Source organism: Mobula birostris, chromosome 2 (genome assembly GCF_030028105.1).
Source record: "Mobula birostris isolate sMobBir1 chromosome 2, sMobBir1.hap1, whole genome shotgun sequence".
Classification (NCBI taxonomy): Eukaryota; Metazoa; Chordata; class Chondrichthyes; order Myliobatiformes; family Myliobatidae; genus Mobula; species Mobula birostris.
This window is the reverse complement of record NC_092371.1, coordinates 58,608,380-58,624,912: the sequence shown is the minus strand read 5'-3', so window position 1 is coordinate 58,624,912 and position 16,533 is coordinate 58,608,380. Positions and strand designations below refer to the sequence as shown.

Sequence of the window (16,533 nt, the reverse complement as noted above, 5' to 3'; positions counted from 1 at the left end):
GAAACGGGTATTTAATATCTTACTGAGTTCACTTTTGTAAGTTTTTAAATCTTATTTTCAGTACTGCTTTTGGTATTTTGCGTCATGTTTTAATTCTGGCATAGATGATTATGTTGTGGATTCAAACGAGCATTGCCTAAATAAATAGTGCATTTGAAACATATATAATTGGTACTTAACATTGTGTTTTAATTATGTTATGAGTCCTTAGAGCTAGTGTGCACATTTGACAGCAAGTTCTGATAGAACTATTTACTATTTTTTCTGATCTTGTTTATTAGCCCTATCTATGTAGTGCCTTCATGAATTTGTATTTAATTTTATTGCAATTTTTACTCTATTTCCAGATTCTGATGTGCGTATTGGATATTTTGTTCCAATTTTCAATAAGGCATTCTTTTTATCTGTGAATAGTTTGGATATTTTCCCCCTAAACTTACTTATTTCGAAATATTTTCTAACTCAGTTTTGATGTCATTTCCATTTCCATCGTGTGTTTGGAGCCATCCTCTGAGCTCCTTTTATAGCAACTGATACACTTTTTCGTTTCTGTTCCTAGAATTTTGAAGATGTCATTTGAATTTGGTTCTATTTAGGATATTTGGATAATTTTTTGATTGTATTTCAAAAATATAAATTCTGTTTAAGACACCCGTGTCTCAGACATTGTCCTAATTAGGTTGTAAAAGTTTGGTACTGTGGGCTAATCAATGCTGAGTATTAAGTACATCTCTTTAAAAATTTAAATGTATTTGGTTCTATATTCTGATACATTATCAGATCTTTCTTTGGTTTTGCTATTCAGTAAAACGTTCTAATTCCTTCCATGTACTGGAATCGTTTTGTAACAATTCTGTGGGTGTGGGAAGATCTTTCTCCTCATGTAGGGATATAATATAGTTTACCAAATTGCATATTACACAACAAAAATATATATTTAAATTATGTTATTAATATTTGATACTATACTTGCATACTTTGGATTTTTAAACCATACTCTGAATGTCTTCCTGCATTTGAAAATACACTGCATTTCTATTAATTAATTATGATATTCTTTGCTGAATATTTGATACTCTTCGAATTTTCTTGTAAGATCTTATACCATAGATTAATTTTGTTGTAGTTTTGGGATCCTATGTTTGGCATTTAGTCCTAACTTCTTTGCTTCTGTTGCAGGAAGCTGGTATCTCACATTGATTACGTTGCTATATTTAAGATTAAAGATTATTCTACTGAATTAATTAAATTTACTGGGAGATACAAATTTCAATTTGTTTGAACAAACATTTGTGAACAACATCATCAATATTAAAAAAAGTCTTTAAGATGAATGTAATTTCAATCAGTTTGTTTCAATTCTTGATTGCAAAATCCAGTATATTCCCACAGACATAACTCAGTAAGTTTAGTATTCGTTTTTTCTCAGTTCAACGTGTTTCACATTCATTCTGCTGACTGCCCTTCGACTTGTGTGCTTCTAGCATCTGCAGTTTTCGTTTGGAAGAGATAGGATTCTATCAGATTTCATTAAAGATGAGAAACAATTTCCTCCAACGAGTTCAAACTTGATAATTCAGCACTATTGACCATTGTTTTGTAATGAAACGTCTTCTATCTACTCAGCGGCAATGATAGCAACGATTCAGGTCTTACCTGAACTGTTCGTTCTTATCACTGAAGGTACCATCCACCCACCATTCCAGTTGATATGCTTGCCTTAAAAATTTACACTCCCCATGAGCGTGGAGAGATGTCCATCCGATGGAGCAGTTGCAGATAACTGAAATCTTGACTGACCATCGGTTCGGATCCAACCAGGGGGAGCGAGGCAGAACTGGCGGGGAGCAACTTTTGCATTCGCAAATCCGTGCGCCCCGTTGGCATGGTGCGATGGTTAGTTCATTGCTCCTGCAACTTTGCTCTTCCCAACATCACCACCCCACATCCTTCTCTCTACATGCACACACACACGGGGGGGTGGGGGGAGCAAGCAAGCATGGTGCCATTTTAAAGGGACCCGTGCACGTTTGCGGCCAGCAGCCGGTGTGCCGGGGGAGGGATGGATGGACGGATGGAGTTGCAGTAGTCCACCTCCTATCTCCTAGACGCCAGCAGCAGCAACAGCAGCCGCAGCCTCCAATGTTGCGAAACCCCCTGACGTCACTCCCAGCATCCTCCGCACAATGGCTTCTGAAAAGAAGCTGGGGAAAGAATTTTTTTTAGGCCGTGAAAAATAGAGAAAAATAATTTCCAAAATTTGGAAAGTGCAGCTCGCGTGCAAAAACTTATCGGAAAGAAATGCCGAGTCAACGGCGGTGAGTTTGTGCTAATTGCAGGAACGAATGGTGCGAGTTGTCGGGATGAAATTGACTAGTGAAGTGCTGGGAAGTTTTGCTGGGAAGTTTGTGTGTATGTGTGTGTGTGTGTGTGTGTGTGTATGTGTATGTGTGTAGGGGAGAGAGGAGAGGGAGCTCGCGTTTATTATATTATACACAAGCCTTTTCTCCCCCCGCGGGGTTGCCAATTAAATTGCCCTCCCCTTCAGCCCGCTTTAAGACATAAAAAAATCCGAATTGTAGCAAGCTTTGAAAATTTGCAAGAATTCATTTCTTCCTCTTTGCCAGTTCTTCATTTCTTGGGTGATTTTTTTTTAAATTACGTGATCAAAAAAAGTTTTTAGGGAGTGAGTTTCTAATAGTGTCTCTCCTGATGCCTCACGCCGCGCAGTTGAAATGCCTTCTGAGTTGTTTTTGAGGGGGAGCGTGTTTCAAAAAGTCAATTTTCTTAAGATCATGAATTGGAAATCTCTAAACTTGTGAATTTCGTTTGAGAGACCGTGCCGAGAAGTGGGTAAATAGTTCGGAATCGGACAGTTTCCCAGAAGTATTTTGATATTTATTCCCTCTTCCCTTATAAAAGTTGCACGCTATGAAGTTGGTTCACGGTGTTTTTCTGGTGGCTCGTATCATGGTTTTGTTGCTGTGAGGCAGGAGTTGGGAGGTGGTCACGCTGCTGGGCTGTGACAAACTACATGGAGATAACTCGTCGTTCACAAAAATATCGTTTTGTTTTAGAACGTCGAACTATTGCACTTGTTTACTCCCGGGTTGTTTGGCGCCAGCGCCTCGTTGAGTTTCATCGACCATTACGCTTAAGAGATACAAATATTACCCAGTGTTTTATGGAAAAAAAACTTTTGTCTTTACCCTAGTATGTGCAGCAACACGTGAGCTCGTTGATTTGTATGGGGGAACTGTGAGAAATGGATATTTAAAGATAACAGTTCTGTCTCTTAAAAAGTTGAAAAGTTCTGTACATATCACAAAAATTGATCAACCTCATTGGGAATTGTGTTGTGCTGGCATTAAGTTATAAAGTTTAAAGGAATCTATTAATATATTAAATTATATTTACTAACTATGGATGAACAATTGATAAATTTCTAATAGTGAGCAGCTTTAGTTCAGTACTATTTTCAACATGTTGCCTTTGAAATAGGACAAGTAGATTTGCTTTTGCTCAGCTATATTTAAAGTATTAGCCTCACAGTTCAGTTTCTGTGGTAGTATGTTTATTTCTGAATTTGCATATGACCAACACTATCAGAAATTTATTGCTCGCATAAATGTTTGTGGTGTGAGATTTGCATGATTTGTTTGTAACCAAAGATAGGACAACTCTAAAAGAAGTAAAACATGTTTACCTGGCAGTCTGGTTATATGGAGGTTATAGTAAACAAAATAATGATTAAATGTCTGTTCTGTTACAAGAGGAGTTATGTGGTTACTATTTCATGTTGCTGACAAACTAGTTCAGAATGTTTGTATCATATGTTTATTCTTTGAGTAAAGAGCATTTGATGTTATTTATGTAATTCATGAGCAAGAAATGCTGTATGTTAATATTGGAATCAAGTAGAGATGGTAACATTAAATATATGAACCTCAGAAGTAAACAGACCTTGATCTTTTTGAGTGTTACTCGTTTTTAAATATCTGAATTGTCAGTCTTCGTAAAAAAATTGAGATTTATCGAAGTGTTGCTTAAAATAATGGACATAAAAGCAGCTTCTTTGAAACTTGATAGTTATAAAATAACTAAACATGACACAATATAATTAAACTGTATAGATTCATTAAAATCAAATTAGATAGAAAATATGATTTGGTTTGTTTGGTCTTTTAATGTTGGTTATTTTGGACATTTAATCATTTAAATGATGCTGTTCGTTGTGTTGCTGTGGTGCATTTGTAAAAAGTGCAATATCGGAATACTTAGAAAGCTTAAATTTGTTCCAGCATTAATTAATCCTTCTGACTTTGTGTTTGAAATGTTGGATTTGATCTGTTTCAGAATGCTCTATCTTTTTTCTCTGTTAAATATTACAAAGTGTAGATAATTAGAAATATTTTTGACAGGTTTATGTATTGGGAAAACATTTGAAAGAGATGTTCTTTTGCTGTTTATATTTAACTTAAAATTATTAAGATTTCGATAGCAAAGTAATTTGTTTGAAGCATCGAATTTCTCAAGTGTTTGGAATAATTGTTGAATTGCATGCCAGTTGTATATTTCAAAATAGTTTTAAAGTGAAAATTTGATAGTGCTTTGGTGCAAATCATAAAGAAATAGAATGTGGAGTTGGGTATCCTTAAAAATATTGTCAAGACTGCGTTGAAGTAACTTGAGTGAAATGAATAACAAACCTATGGAACAATCAGATTTTAAGATGATATTTTTGACTTCAACTTTGTTAAAATCTTACATTTGAGTACTAATGATAAAATTCAAACTTTTAGTGTTAAATATTTGTTAAAACATTTACAAATGTTATGCTATTCCTAGTCAAACAAGGTGGAAATTTGTTGAATGCAAACTTGGGGAATAATCTCAATCAAATATACCACATTTTGTTTTAATTTATTGTGAATAGAAATACATTCCATAAAGCATTCTATTAAAATTATTATTTTTCTGATTAATTCTAACATTTGATATTTGCCCATCTCTTTTGATACTTTACTCATTTAACTTGAAGTCTGACATTGAAGTAAGAAACCTGAATTATGTTGATAGGAAAATTAATCAATTGAAGGTGACTTAAAATTGGTAAATAAATAAATGTTTACTCTTAAAATAGTTTTGCAGTAATGAAAAAGGTGTACACAATTAAAAAGTTATCTGTTAATTGCTATCCTGTTACAGAAAATAACTGTAGAAGCAGAAGTGTGTTGTACAGTTTTTCTGAAGTTCTTAGTGTCACTTTTTACATTGGTAACATGAAGTGGAGGGAAGGATAAGGATATTTGTTTCTTTAGAATATTTGTACTGGATTTTGTAACCTTTTAGCCACTTTGTTAGTCTAAATGATTCAAGGAAACACTTGCAAAATTCTGAGAAAGGTAATGGGGAAATGTTCACTTGTGAAGTTAGTAATTTGTTCATTGTCAGACAATGTGGAGGAGAACCAGGTTTATTGAGATAATATGGTGCTCTATTTGTAACTTGTAAATTTTGAAGTAAAATTTAACTCTTTCAATTTTCTAGTTTTATTTTAAATAGTTTCTATTTGCTGTTGGTAGTATAGGTAGAAACTGAAGTTCTTGAAAACAATTGAAATGCAAAATGAAATTAATTTTGCAATAATTGTTTGCATATCAAGCAACAATTTCTGTAAAATCATTTGGACAAGTAAATTTTCTTTGCCTTTAATTGGAGACTTCAATTCAAGATTTGCTGAATAGTTTCAAATACTTTATCATAACTTCATAAATTTTAAATCTGCTTTGAAGTTTTAAAAACAAAGGATATCTTATTTGTATTTTGCATTTTCCCCAATCCATTTTTAATTGAAGGATTTTGTAATTTTTTTTCCTTTAACCTTAGAAAATGAATGTGTTGGAATTAAAATTTAAAGGGGTCTTGAGAGATGACACAATTGTTTTGAGGTATATTTGAAATTCTTTTTGAATAAGCTTGTGCAGTTTTTAATCTGTTGCATTTAGAACCAAATTTCCAGAATTTGTAGTGGTCAGTGGTTAATATGTTACATTTAAAATATGGTTCTGGCAATATTTGTGATATGAACAGACTCTAGGAATCATGGTGTCCAGTATGTGCCTTGATTGGAAAAAGGGTGTTGGTAAAAAGGTGTTAGAAACAGGCTTTTGATAAGAACTCAACAAGTGAGAGTGACTTGCGTTTCCCCCTCACTCTCCAATGCTATAATTTAGATTATCACTAATCAGGTTATACTTATCTATAAAAAACAGTTCACTATCACTAATCAATCATAATTTATAAGAGTAATACTGTTTCTTTATGGAGAGACTATTACCTTCAGATTCTCAAGATTAGTATTAACTAATTTTTGTATTTTGTGGATTCTGCAAGATTAGTACCCTAGATTCTTTAGGTGTGTTTTGTGGAGGGTCATTTTGCTCAAAATTGGCTGGAAATGCTGTTAGCTGAATTATCATAACATACAGAATTGCAAGTGTAAATTTGTTTATATCAATATGAATGGCTGACATTAAAGCAACTTATTCAATTGAGATTGTTTCCTTTTCTCCCCCTTTGAGTAGCATTAATTTGATAACCTTCATGCTTTTCATTAGCTAATAGGCAAAGGAGTTCTGAAACTTGTTGAAATGTATGGTGGTCCTCTGGATAAATCACTTTTGTGCTATCATTTATATGAAGTTGAGTAATTAAACAACTATAACCAACTTGTACCAAACTTTGCTCGTGGTGCAGTAACTCCAAAAGGAGCATGGTACTAAATGGATTTTGCAAATTAAAATTTCAGTGGTATAGGAAACTACTTGAAAATTCAATGCAAAATCTTACTTTCCACAATAACCAAATGTTTAGCACATTGCTTTGGGAAGCACCTTGAACTTTGTTTGAAAGATGTCATACACTTATTGAGGTATAGATCACAATATGTAACAATGGTGTAGTGGGAATTGATTTCTGTAGCTCAAAATTTGCACGACATTGTTGTTTTGCACCTTTAACACTTCTAAATTTGACTCTTTAGAGATTTCTTGAAAGTAACCTTTTTAAAATTTGAGAGCTTCAATTACCAATTATGGTGAGAAACTGAGGGAAAGACTTTGGAAGGACATGTTGCATGGAAATCATCAATTTTACTGGTTGTATTTAACTGAAATTTGACAGCCAGATGTTGCAGTAAATACAAAAGAATAAACGATAGATTATTGCCTGGGAGAGGGGATTTAATTGAAAATGATGAAATGGACATCATTAGTGATTTGAGGGGATGGTTTTGTGTTGTTAGAACAGTCCAGTTACCTAAAGATTTGCATACCAAGTTTTGAAGTATTGATGTTTACATAACTTTCTAAAATATTGCGGTTTAAAAAAAAATGAAATAGGAAGTCATAACAAAGTCACTGGTGGAGGGAAAACTTTGTTTATCCTTAATTTGTTAGAAATCTAAAGTGTTAGGAAAATTGTATAATTCTATTAATTTGTTTTAGTTTGTAAGCTACTTCAAAAGTGAAGTATGGTCAACTTTGGAGAATACAATTTTATGTTAATGAATATACCTGCTTTCAAGTATTTTTACAGTTCATTGTACACTGATGTGGAGAAATGACTGGCATTTAAACCTTGGATGAGTATAATTTCCCTTCAATTCTGTTCTTTGTCAGCAACAGTCATGTTGGTGAAAAGGCATTCTTGGAGTAGCTTGTATTTACTTTTTTCTCTCTGGTTTCCACAGTTAGTTGTATATGTTATATTTGCAATTATAAAAAGCAGTTTAGTTGCTGACTCAGAATTTACTTAGTTTGATTTTGATTACTTATGTTTAAACCACAAGATGTTACAGTTTTTATTGTTTAATTTGCCATATGTATATTTGTTCAGTTTGCTGGGAGATGCTCTTAGTAGCATTACCTTGACAAAGATGACAGAGTATTGCAATTGTAGGTAAAAGATATGATGATCAATATATATCAATCTAAGTGGTAACAGTGTATTTTGTATCAGGTCTGCAATTCATTGATTTCCCATGGTCTAATGCAGTCTAGGATTGGCCATTAGTAGTTTCTCAACTAAATTTTCCAGAAATGCTCTCGGAAATATATGAAGAGAGTATGGAGCAAGGCTGATGCACATCTTTTTTGGAATGCAGCACATTTTTCCTGACTGGTTAACACCTTGCTGTGTGGAGTTGTGGTTTGTGGTGCCATTGGTTTTGGTATTGACGTGGTTATAAATTTTATCCCTGATTTCAGGGCATTAAAAATTATTTATTTTTAAACTACTATAAAGTCTATAATTCATAGAATCTGAAGGAGAAATATCATCTTGACTCTTTTGAACGTTTTGCTTCAATTGTTCCTGTCAGGACTGTTATGTATGATTGCAGCTGAGTTTCTGTTAGACTCTGAGTGACAGTGGTCAAGTTGTTATAACTTATTTAACTTGGGCTAAGAAAACACAACTGAGTAGCTATTCCCTCTTTTCATTGGTATCTATAGTTTAAGCAGCTTGTAAATTTGTAATACAGGTAATGTATAAAACTATCCAAAGGGTAAAGTTAACTATGTTAGGTCAAGGTGAGACTTACCAGTCCTAATGCTTATAAGCCTAAGAGTTTGATATGATATGATGAAAAGCTAGAACAAAAATGGGGTAATCTCAGTGAAAGGGCAGAGATTCTTTGAGATTTTGCAGAGATTTGTGGTGGTGATGTTTTGTCCAGCAAAGTAAATAATCTTATTGCTTACCCAAAGTTTGGTTTAAAAGGAATGCCAACCACTGAGGTTATAATAATAATGTTATTCATGTAGTCACTGTAGCTTGAGGGATGAGGGCAGAATGTAAAAATGGCTTGAGGTATTGCTCACTATATAGGTTGTTATTTTAGACAAGACTGAATCGTTTAGGTTCACACAATTGTATTGATATGAGCTCTTCAACTATGAAGATCCACTGTAATTCTTTTTTCCCCCATACTTTAATAGCTTTTATGGCTTTCATTTAATTAGCCAACTTCCCTTGAAATGATAGCATCCTTGATAGTAAATGCCTAAATGAAAATCTGTACTCTGCTTGTAAGAAGAGACAGGTATATACATTTTCAGTGGGACACGTATGAAATGAAAATCAAAAAGAATGCCTGTGGTGGAAATGTGAAATAAAATACTGGCAATACTGATCAGGTCAGAGTCCCTCTGTCAGATTTTGTGAGGAAATGTCCAAGTTTTCTTCTCTTGGTTTGCAGAGTCCTGGGCGGGTTGTTTTTGTTGGGTTATAGTTTCTGCCTGAAAAAGCCATCTGTAGTAATGCACAAATCTTTCAATCATCTTGTTTGATGGAAAAATTAAGCTAATTTTCCACCATTGTTCCTTCTAACCTGTGGAACAAACTTTCTTGTAAGTTTTCTTAAAGTGACAATTTGAATATTTTCTATTTCCCACTTGTGTTTCATTGAAGTCTCTAATTACAACTGATTGGTGTGAAGATCTTAATCATGGCTTCCTTCCATACTAGTGATTTAAGTGTGATATTTGCAATAAATTTTTTGTGTCCAACTATGGGTTGAGTTCAGTATATGGACATTTCAACTTCTAAATGTTAATGTTGATAATTTGTTGCATTTACATAAAGTTCTGCAGATGCTGGAACTCGAGCAACATACACAAAATATTGGAGGAACTCAGCAGGTCCAGCAGCATTTATAGTGGGAAATGAACAGTGGACATTTTGGGCTGAAACCTTTCATTAGGATTGTCAGTATCTGCATGTATAATATTGTAATTGTTTTAGAAAATACTTCCCAAAGAGTTTCATATTTTAAATATTTTGCAAGATTTTTATACATCTACCATTGACTTAAGTTAAAAGTATGATACTGTTGATATTGTAAAGAATAAGTATGATATTGTCAAAGAAATTCAAAGAACACCAATAGGAAAATGGACTTCAACTCACCTAGGACCTTCAGTATATTAAGATTACATTGAACAAAATGGTCCAAAGGCGAATGACTATTTGCAAAGTTAGAAGTGTACCTCTACTTCCCAATTTTATAATAAGAATTACTTCATTTGGGAACTGTTTGTCTGCCAACTCCATCAACCAACAGTGTTGTTAACCATATTTAATTAGATTTTTTTTTGATTTGCTTAAATGTGGTTATTTAAAAACATTTGTGTACTGTGCTCCAAGTTTCTACAATCTGTTTTATGTTTTTATATTTTGCCATATTCATTTTGTTTTAAAATGATCAAATAGAAATGCACAATGTTTTGTTATTTGTTCTGCAGATGATGTGTCGTGATGCGATGCAAAAGTCATTGGGCACTTTAGAGATTTAATGTAGATTCTATTTTAAACCTGTATGTGTTATGATTTGCCACATTACAGGTCTCATGAAAGACCAACATTATGAGAAGCATATACAAGAAGGGTGTGCCTCTGTATTCTTGCATGTCTTATTTATTAAGTATATTTTTGCTTCCCAGAATTATGAAGTTCTCTGCACAGTGTGACAACGATTCAATATTGTAATTGTATTGCTTTGACTAGAATTTTAAAGCCTAAGCGTGATTGTGTACAGTCACCTGCTTTCAGAATCGAATGCAAGCACACTGAATTAATGCACTGCCCCAGGCATTCCTTGAGGTTGATCAGAGTTTTGGATTGAATCTCAAGATCCAAGATCATAAAATCTCTTGAAATTGATTCACTTTTTGAAAAGACAATGGAAATGTGTGTGTAGTTTCTTCCTTAGAGAATTGGACTTAAATATAATGCATTGGGGGCCATTTGACTCGTAAGTTGATGCTTGCTCCCAACAGACAAATCCTATAAATTCTATTTCTCGATTACTTATATCTAAATGTGCAACTTGCCTTCTGCGTCATGCTTATCAACAAGCCTTCTCTCCACTTTGATTCTTTTGCATTGGTGTAATATACAGAGAACCTGATTAAAATGGCAGCAGGTCTTTGGGATGTGGTGCACAAACCTATGAATTTATAGAGGAATGTACAAAGTCCACTCGGACAAACCAGAGGTTAGATCCCGGATCAGTGGTGTTGCAGCTGAGAAGCATATTAAATTGAGGATCTATTAGCTGTTTAATGATATGCATCCCAGACCAAATATGTACAAATATGGCATTGATGTAGTCTTGTTTTTCACAGTAAATGGTTGATGTATAAGTGCAATGTAAACCTGGACTTTTGGCATGGTATTACAGTAAAATAAACTGGAAGTAAGCAGAAGGATAAGCTTTGTCTTGCCTGTTATTGACAGCTAGTCCGGTTTTAATGTTAACTTCATGCAAAACTGCTTTTGTACTCATTAAATGCATCCTCAGCAACAGGAACAAAATGCTAAGTTCCTCCCGTATTTTGAGTGTCGCTTTGGATTTCCAGCATCTGCAAATTTTCTTGTGTTTGAAATGCATCCCCAGATAGCTTGTCTAAGGAGATTCTTGCTGCTCAGAAGTTACTAATGCTTCTGTATGACCGTTACTGTAGAAAAGGTTTGGATAAACTCTTTACCAAGTACAGCTAGAGGATAAAGTTCTCAACACAAAGTACATTTTGAAAAGGAATAGTAGTTATCTGTAAAAGAGTAATATTGCATAGAGAGTGAGCTTAAAGGCTAGGGTTAGAAAATATTGGTTAAATGTGAAAAGAAAGTCAGCAGAAAGGGTTTAGTAAGACCAATAGCCAGTGTCTCTGCATTCGTGCTCTGTAATTGGGCATGTTTTTCTGGTCATTAAAATAAGTTATGCAACATTAGCATTGAGTCAACTATAACTGTAATTTGAAATAGGGTGAAATGTTGAATGAGATTGTCCTTGAGAACCAATTATAGTTGAATTATGAGCAGTTTTTGCATAGCATGTTCATTCCATTAGTTTGTACAGAAGTGGGTGGAAACTGGCAAAAATAATATTGTCCATATAATGCCACACTGCAATGAAATTAAACCCGATGCCAAAAGGAGAAGAACAGTGATTGTATCCAGTACTGTACACTTTTGATCATATTTCTCCCCAATTCAATAAAATATTATAGAAACAAAAGCATCATCTACACTTTTGAAGGAATGTAACGACTTTGAGAGTAGATCAGTTATACTTTAATAAAGAATAACCATGATAATCGAAGGATAGATCTTCATTTAACCAGTTACAATATTTGAAGCTGCTTTGTTGATATGGTATATTGTTCACGTTATACATGATTTAAACATCAAAAAATGGATCCGCCAGAGAGTAAACTGAGTAGGGCATTTTGGGACTACTGTTTGTCTCCCATGCCATTCAGCCCATTGCTCTGGCTTTTGACCATTGCTCCAACTATCATAATTTATTTCTTTTCTCTTTTCTGCTGCTTATTCATTATTTTCTTGTTTTTCCAATGGAAGGCTTCATGATTGTGTCTGCAGTCCATGTGATCACTTCTAAAAGTGGATTTTGATCATAAGGCATTTGAACTAAAAAGCTAATGTGAGTGGGAAAGGTTTGTGGATAGATATTTGTAGAACAGAAGCACGAGGTTCAGTATTCTGCCACATGTGAATTGTTATACCACACCATCAGATCTACAGAAAAGCTTCATTAATGGAGGAATTAAATATACTAACTTGAACCATCTCTTTGTAAGGTGGTTAAGAGATTTTATTTGAAGATCGAATTAATAGATTTATCCCCAGTTCATTTATTTTGTTGAAATATTTTCACTTTTTAAAAAATGTAGTTTTAATAGAATTAGTGCCTCTGCAAAACCTTGACAGAACATGATCTTTTCTGAGTTAATATGGTCCAAGCTCTTAGAGGAATACCAGAATATAAATTTTAAGTGCAAATTAACATAGTATATTCCATCAAGTTAACTAACAGCTGTTCATATGGCACAGACTGATGATTAAGCTATGAACTTAATTGTGTCCTGTCCTAGAATTGTTACTTGTACCTGTTGCTCTGATTATTGTTGACTTTGTGGATTCCATATTTTTCTTTCTGCTTGCCATCAGTGTGTTCACTGACCTCACAATTAAAATGATTACTGGAGCCCCCTACCCTTGGACAAATTTTTGTGATTTATTTTTTCTTCAAAACTTCATTTTGTCTTGTTATCCAATGTAACATTTTTCCTGGTTCAGACTGAGTAGGTGGACAACTTAAAGTTAAATTGCCTGCACTGACACTCTGCTAGAGTGAACCAGATCTTTTCATGGTCCAGTTCTCTATCTTGGTGCTGTGTGTTTATGCTGTGATAAGTGTCTATCCATTGATTATTGATTATTGTTTGTCTGAATGACTTGGGTGGCAGAGCAGAACGTACCATACCCGTACTCCCTTGAGGAAATTTCTCTTTCGCCCTTCCCCCTTTGGTTACAATTTATAAACTGATTCCCTATTGGACTTGTAACTTGACTGTTGAAAGCTGATCTTGTTGTCTGTCCTTTTATCACATGTGTGAATTGGGATCAAATTTTACTATTTCCTAGATCTTGTTGATTGGTTTCAACATCCACTTCTACAGTACACAATGCCCATTCCTATAGCCGGAACCTTGTCCTTTGTCCCCCCTTTGTTTTGACCTATACTTTTATTTAAATACTATATGATAATTTTTAATAGTAATATTTTTTCAGATTCCATTATGTAATATGTAGTGTATTTTATACACAAAGTTAAATATAACAGGAAAGAATTGTCCAACAAATCCACTTATTGAATTAGTCTGTAGGGGGTCCCAACTCTTCCCGCAGCTTGAGTTGTTGGGTTTTTGTTGTGTTGCATTAGGCAGTTCATGATGTTATGATATCATGAGTTTTTGATTTTCCTGTTTTGGATTTCCACATAACATGGTAAATCAGAAGCTGGCCGTTGAGTTTGATTCTAAACAGTTAACCCATTTAAAAAGGCTCTATCCAGATAGAAGAAGGGAAGCTGCAGTGGACCAACTACTCTTCACCTCTGCTATAGTGTTGTTGATTCAACACCACTTATTATACATCTCGCTGGGTCTTTTACCTTGAACATTACTTCCAAAACATCCTCAAAATTGGTATCACATTCATCGACCTTTGTATTTGATGTGACGCTGCTGGAAAGCATGGTATTTGCAAATGTTCTTTTTTTTCCATGTGACTGGCTGCTCTGTGTTGTGTGGACATTTCTTAGATAGCTTGTGTTTTGCATTTGTGTTAGTTGCTCCTTTTTCTTTATCAGCCATTTATGCCTGTAACTGTTTTGAGAAAAAGTGCTTGTCCTAATGGCTGTACACCTTGTGTTCGTCAAAGGCTGGAAAGGATAAGGAAAGCATGTAGACTTTGGATTTGTTAGAAATGGCAGTGGATATCTGCATGAAGGTTCCTACCAAGTCTGTCTAATTCTCAGATTTCATTTCTTCCTCTCTTCTCCCCCCCCCCCCCCCCAACCAACCACAAAGCAGAGTCCATCCCAATATCATCTTCTGCAGGGAGAAATTATAGATGTCTTCTTCAATCCTTCCTGGTTATGGCACTCTACTGTACTTGAATTTCTCATAACCATCTTCAGAAATAGAACCATAGGAACTACAGCACAGAAACAGGCCTTTTGGCCCTTCTTGGCTGTGCTGAACCATTTTTGCCTAGTCCCACTGACCTGCACATGGACCATATCCCTCCATACACCTCCCATCCATGTATCTGTCCAATTTATTCTTAAATGTTAAAAAAGAACCCGCATTTACCACTTCGTCTGGCAGCTCATTCCATACTCCCACCACTCTCTGTGTGAAGAAGCCCCCCCCAATGTTCCCTTTAAACTTTCCCCCCCTCACCCTTAACCCATGTCCTCTGGTTTTTTTCTCCCCTTGCCTCAGTGGAAAAAACCTGCTTGCATTCACTCTATCTATACCCATCATGATTTTATATACCTCTATCAAATCTCCCCTCATTCTTCTACACTCCAGGGAATAAAGTCCTAACCTATTCAACCTTTCTCTGTAACTGAGTTTCTCAAGTCCCGGCAACATTCTTGTAAACCTCTGCACTCTTTCAACCTTATTAATATCCTTCCTGTAATTTGGTGACCAAAACTGAACACAATACTCCAGATTCGGCCTCACCAATGCCTTATACAACCTCATCATAACATTCCAGCTCTTATACTCAATACTTTGATTAATAAAGGCCAATGTACCAAAAGCTCTCTTTACAACCCTATCTACCTGTGATGCTACTTTTAGGGAATTTTGTATCTGTATTCCCAGATCCCTCTGTTCCACTGCACTCCTCAGTGCCTTACCATTAACCCTGTATGTTCTACCTTGGTTTGTCCTTCCAACGTGCAATACCTCACACTTGTCTGTATTAAACTCCATCTGCCATTTCTCAGCCTATTTTTCCAGCTGGTCCAAGTCCCTCTGCAGGCTCTGAAAACCTTCCTCACTGTCTACTGCACCTCCAATCTTTGTATCATCAGCAAATTTGCTGATCCAATTTACCATATTATCATCCAGATCATTGATATAGATGACAAATAACAATGGACCCAGCACCGATCCCTGTGGCACACCACTAGTCACAGGATCTACTGCAAAAAGCAAGGGTTTAATGAACTGGGTGTGAAAACCTCCAAAGAGAGTGCTGTGCATTGGTATTGACCTTCCAAATAGCAGCTGTTAAATCTCAGTGGGCTCTTGCTCCTGCTAACAAATGTATTGACACCCGGTTAAATTCTGCAGTACAGGTTGTCATAAGAATCCTGAACTTGACACTTTACTGCTTGCTGGTCCTGACTGTAATTGTTCCTCCAGGTATGCACTGTAACAAAGCTACCTCCGGAGAGGCTGTTCACATGAATGATTGCCCAGACTTCCCCATCAACAGAACTTGAATAAGCTTCTGTTTACCACTTGTGCTCAGTCCTATTCTTGTTTAGATATTCTGTTATTGTATTCTTCATTACAGATTCCTGCATTTCCCCCCTCATGGCTGTTATGCCAGGAGGTTGATAGTTCCCTGTTTTCTCTCTTTCCTCCTAAATAGTGGGGTTACATTTGTCATCTACAACCCACAGGAACAATTCCAGAATCTACAGAACAATGGAAGGTGATAATCAGAGCAATCAGATCTCAAAAGCCAGTTCTTTCAATGCTCTAGGATATAAATAATTAGATCTTTAGAATTTATTAGCAACTTATTTTTTTTTTGACAAGTTAGGTTGTTCCATTACTCAGAGTGAGCTTTTGTAAAGAAGAACATGACCTGCTGAGTATTTATAGCCCTTACAGTTTTATTTCATTTCAACAGCTCTACTTCTGCACTGCTGTCAGTTTAAAAAAATATATATATACAACTTCTATTTTCAATTCCTCCTAGATACAATCTTGTGTATGTCTAGCACATTTTGTTTTTGCAGTTTGCAATGAGTCTTCATTTTGGAATCTATTGTCACATGATGAGCTTAAAAGCATCAATATATCTACCTCTTCCTCTTAATCTAAACTTTGATCTTTTTCAGAGTTCATGTGCTCA

At 35.1% G+C, this 16,533-nt stretch overlaps 1 protein-coding gene across 6 annotated transcripts in view; it reads left to right on the top strand.

The window, feature by feature from the left end:
• Nucleotides 1-2,183: 2,183 nt before the first annotated feature.
• The window catches only part of plagl2 (pleiomorphic adenoma gene-like 2), a 134,436-nt gene continuing 120,086 nt past the window's right edge, over nt 2,184-16,533 (top strand). For all 6 annotated transcript variants that reach the window (XM_072241634.1, XM_072241654.1, XM_072241644.1 and 3 more), the window contains exon 1: nt 2,184-2,318. The gene's annotated coding sequence lies outside the window, so the exon portion shown is untranslated. The remainder of the gene's footprint in view (nt 2,319-16,533) is intronic.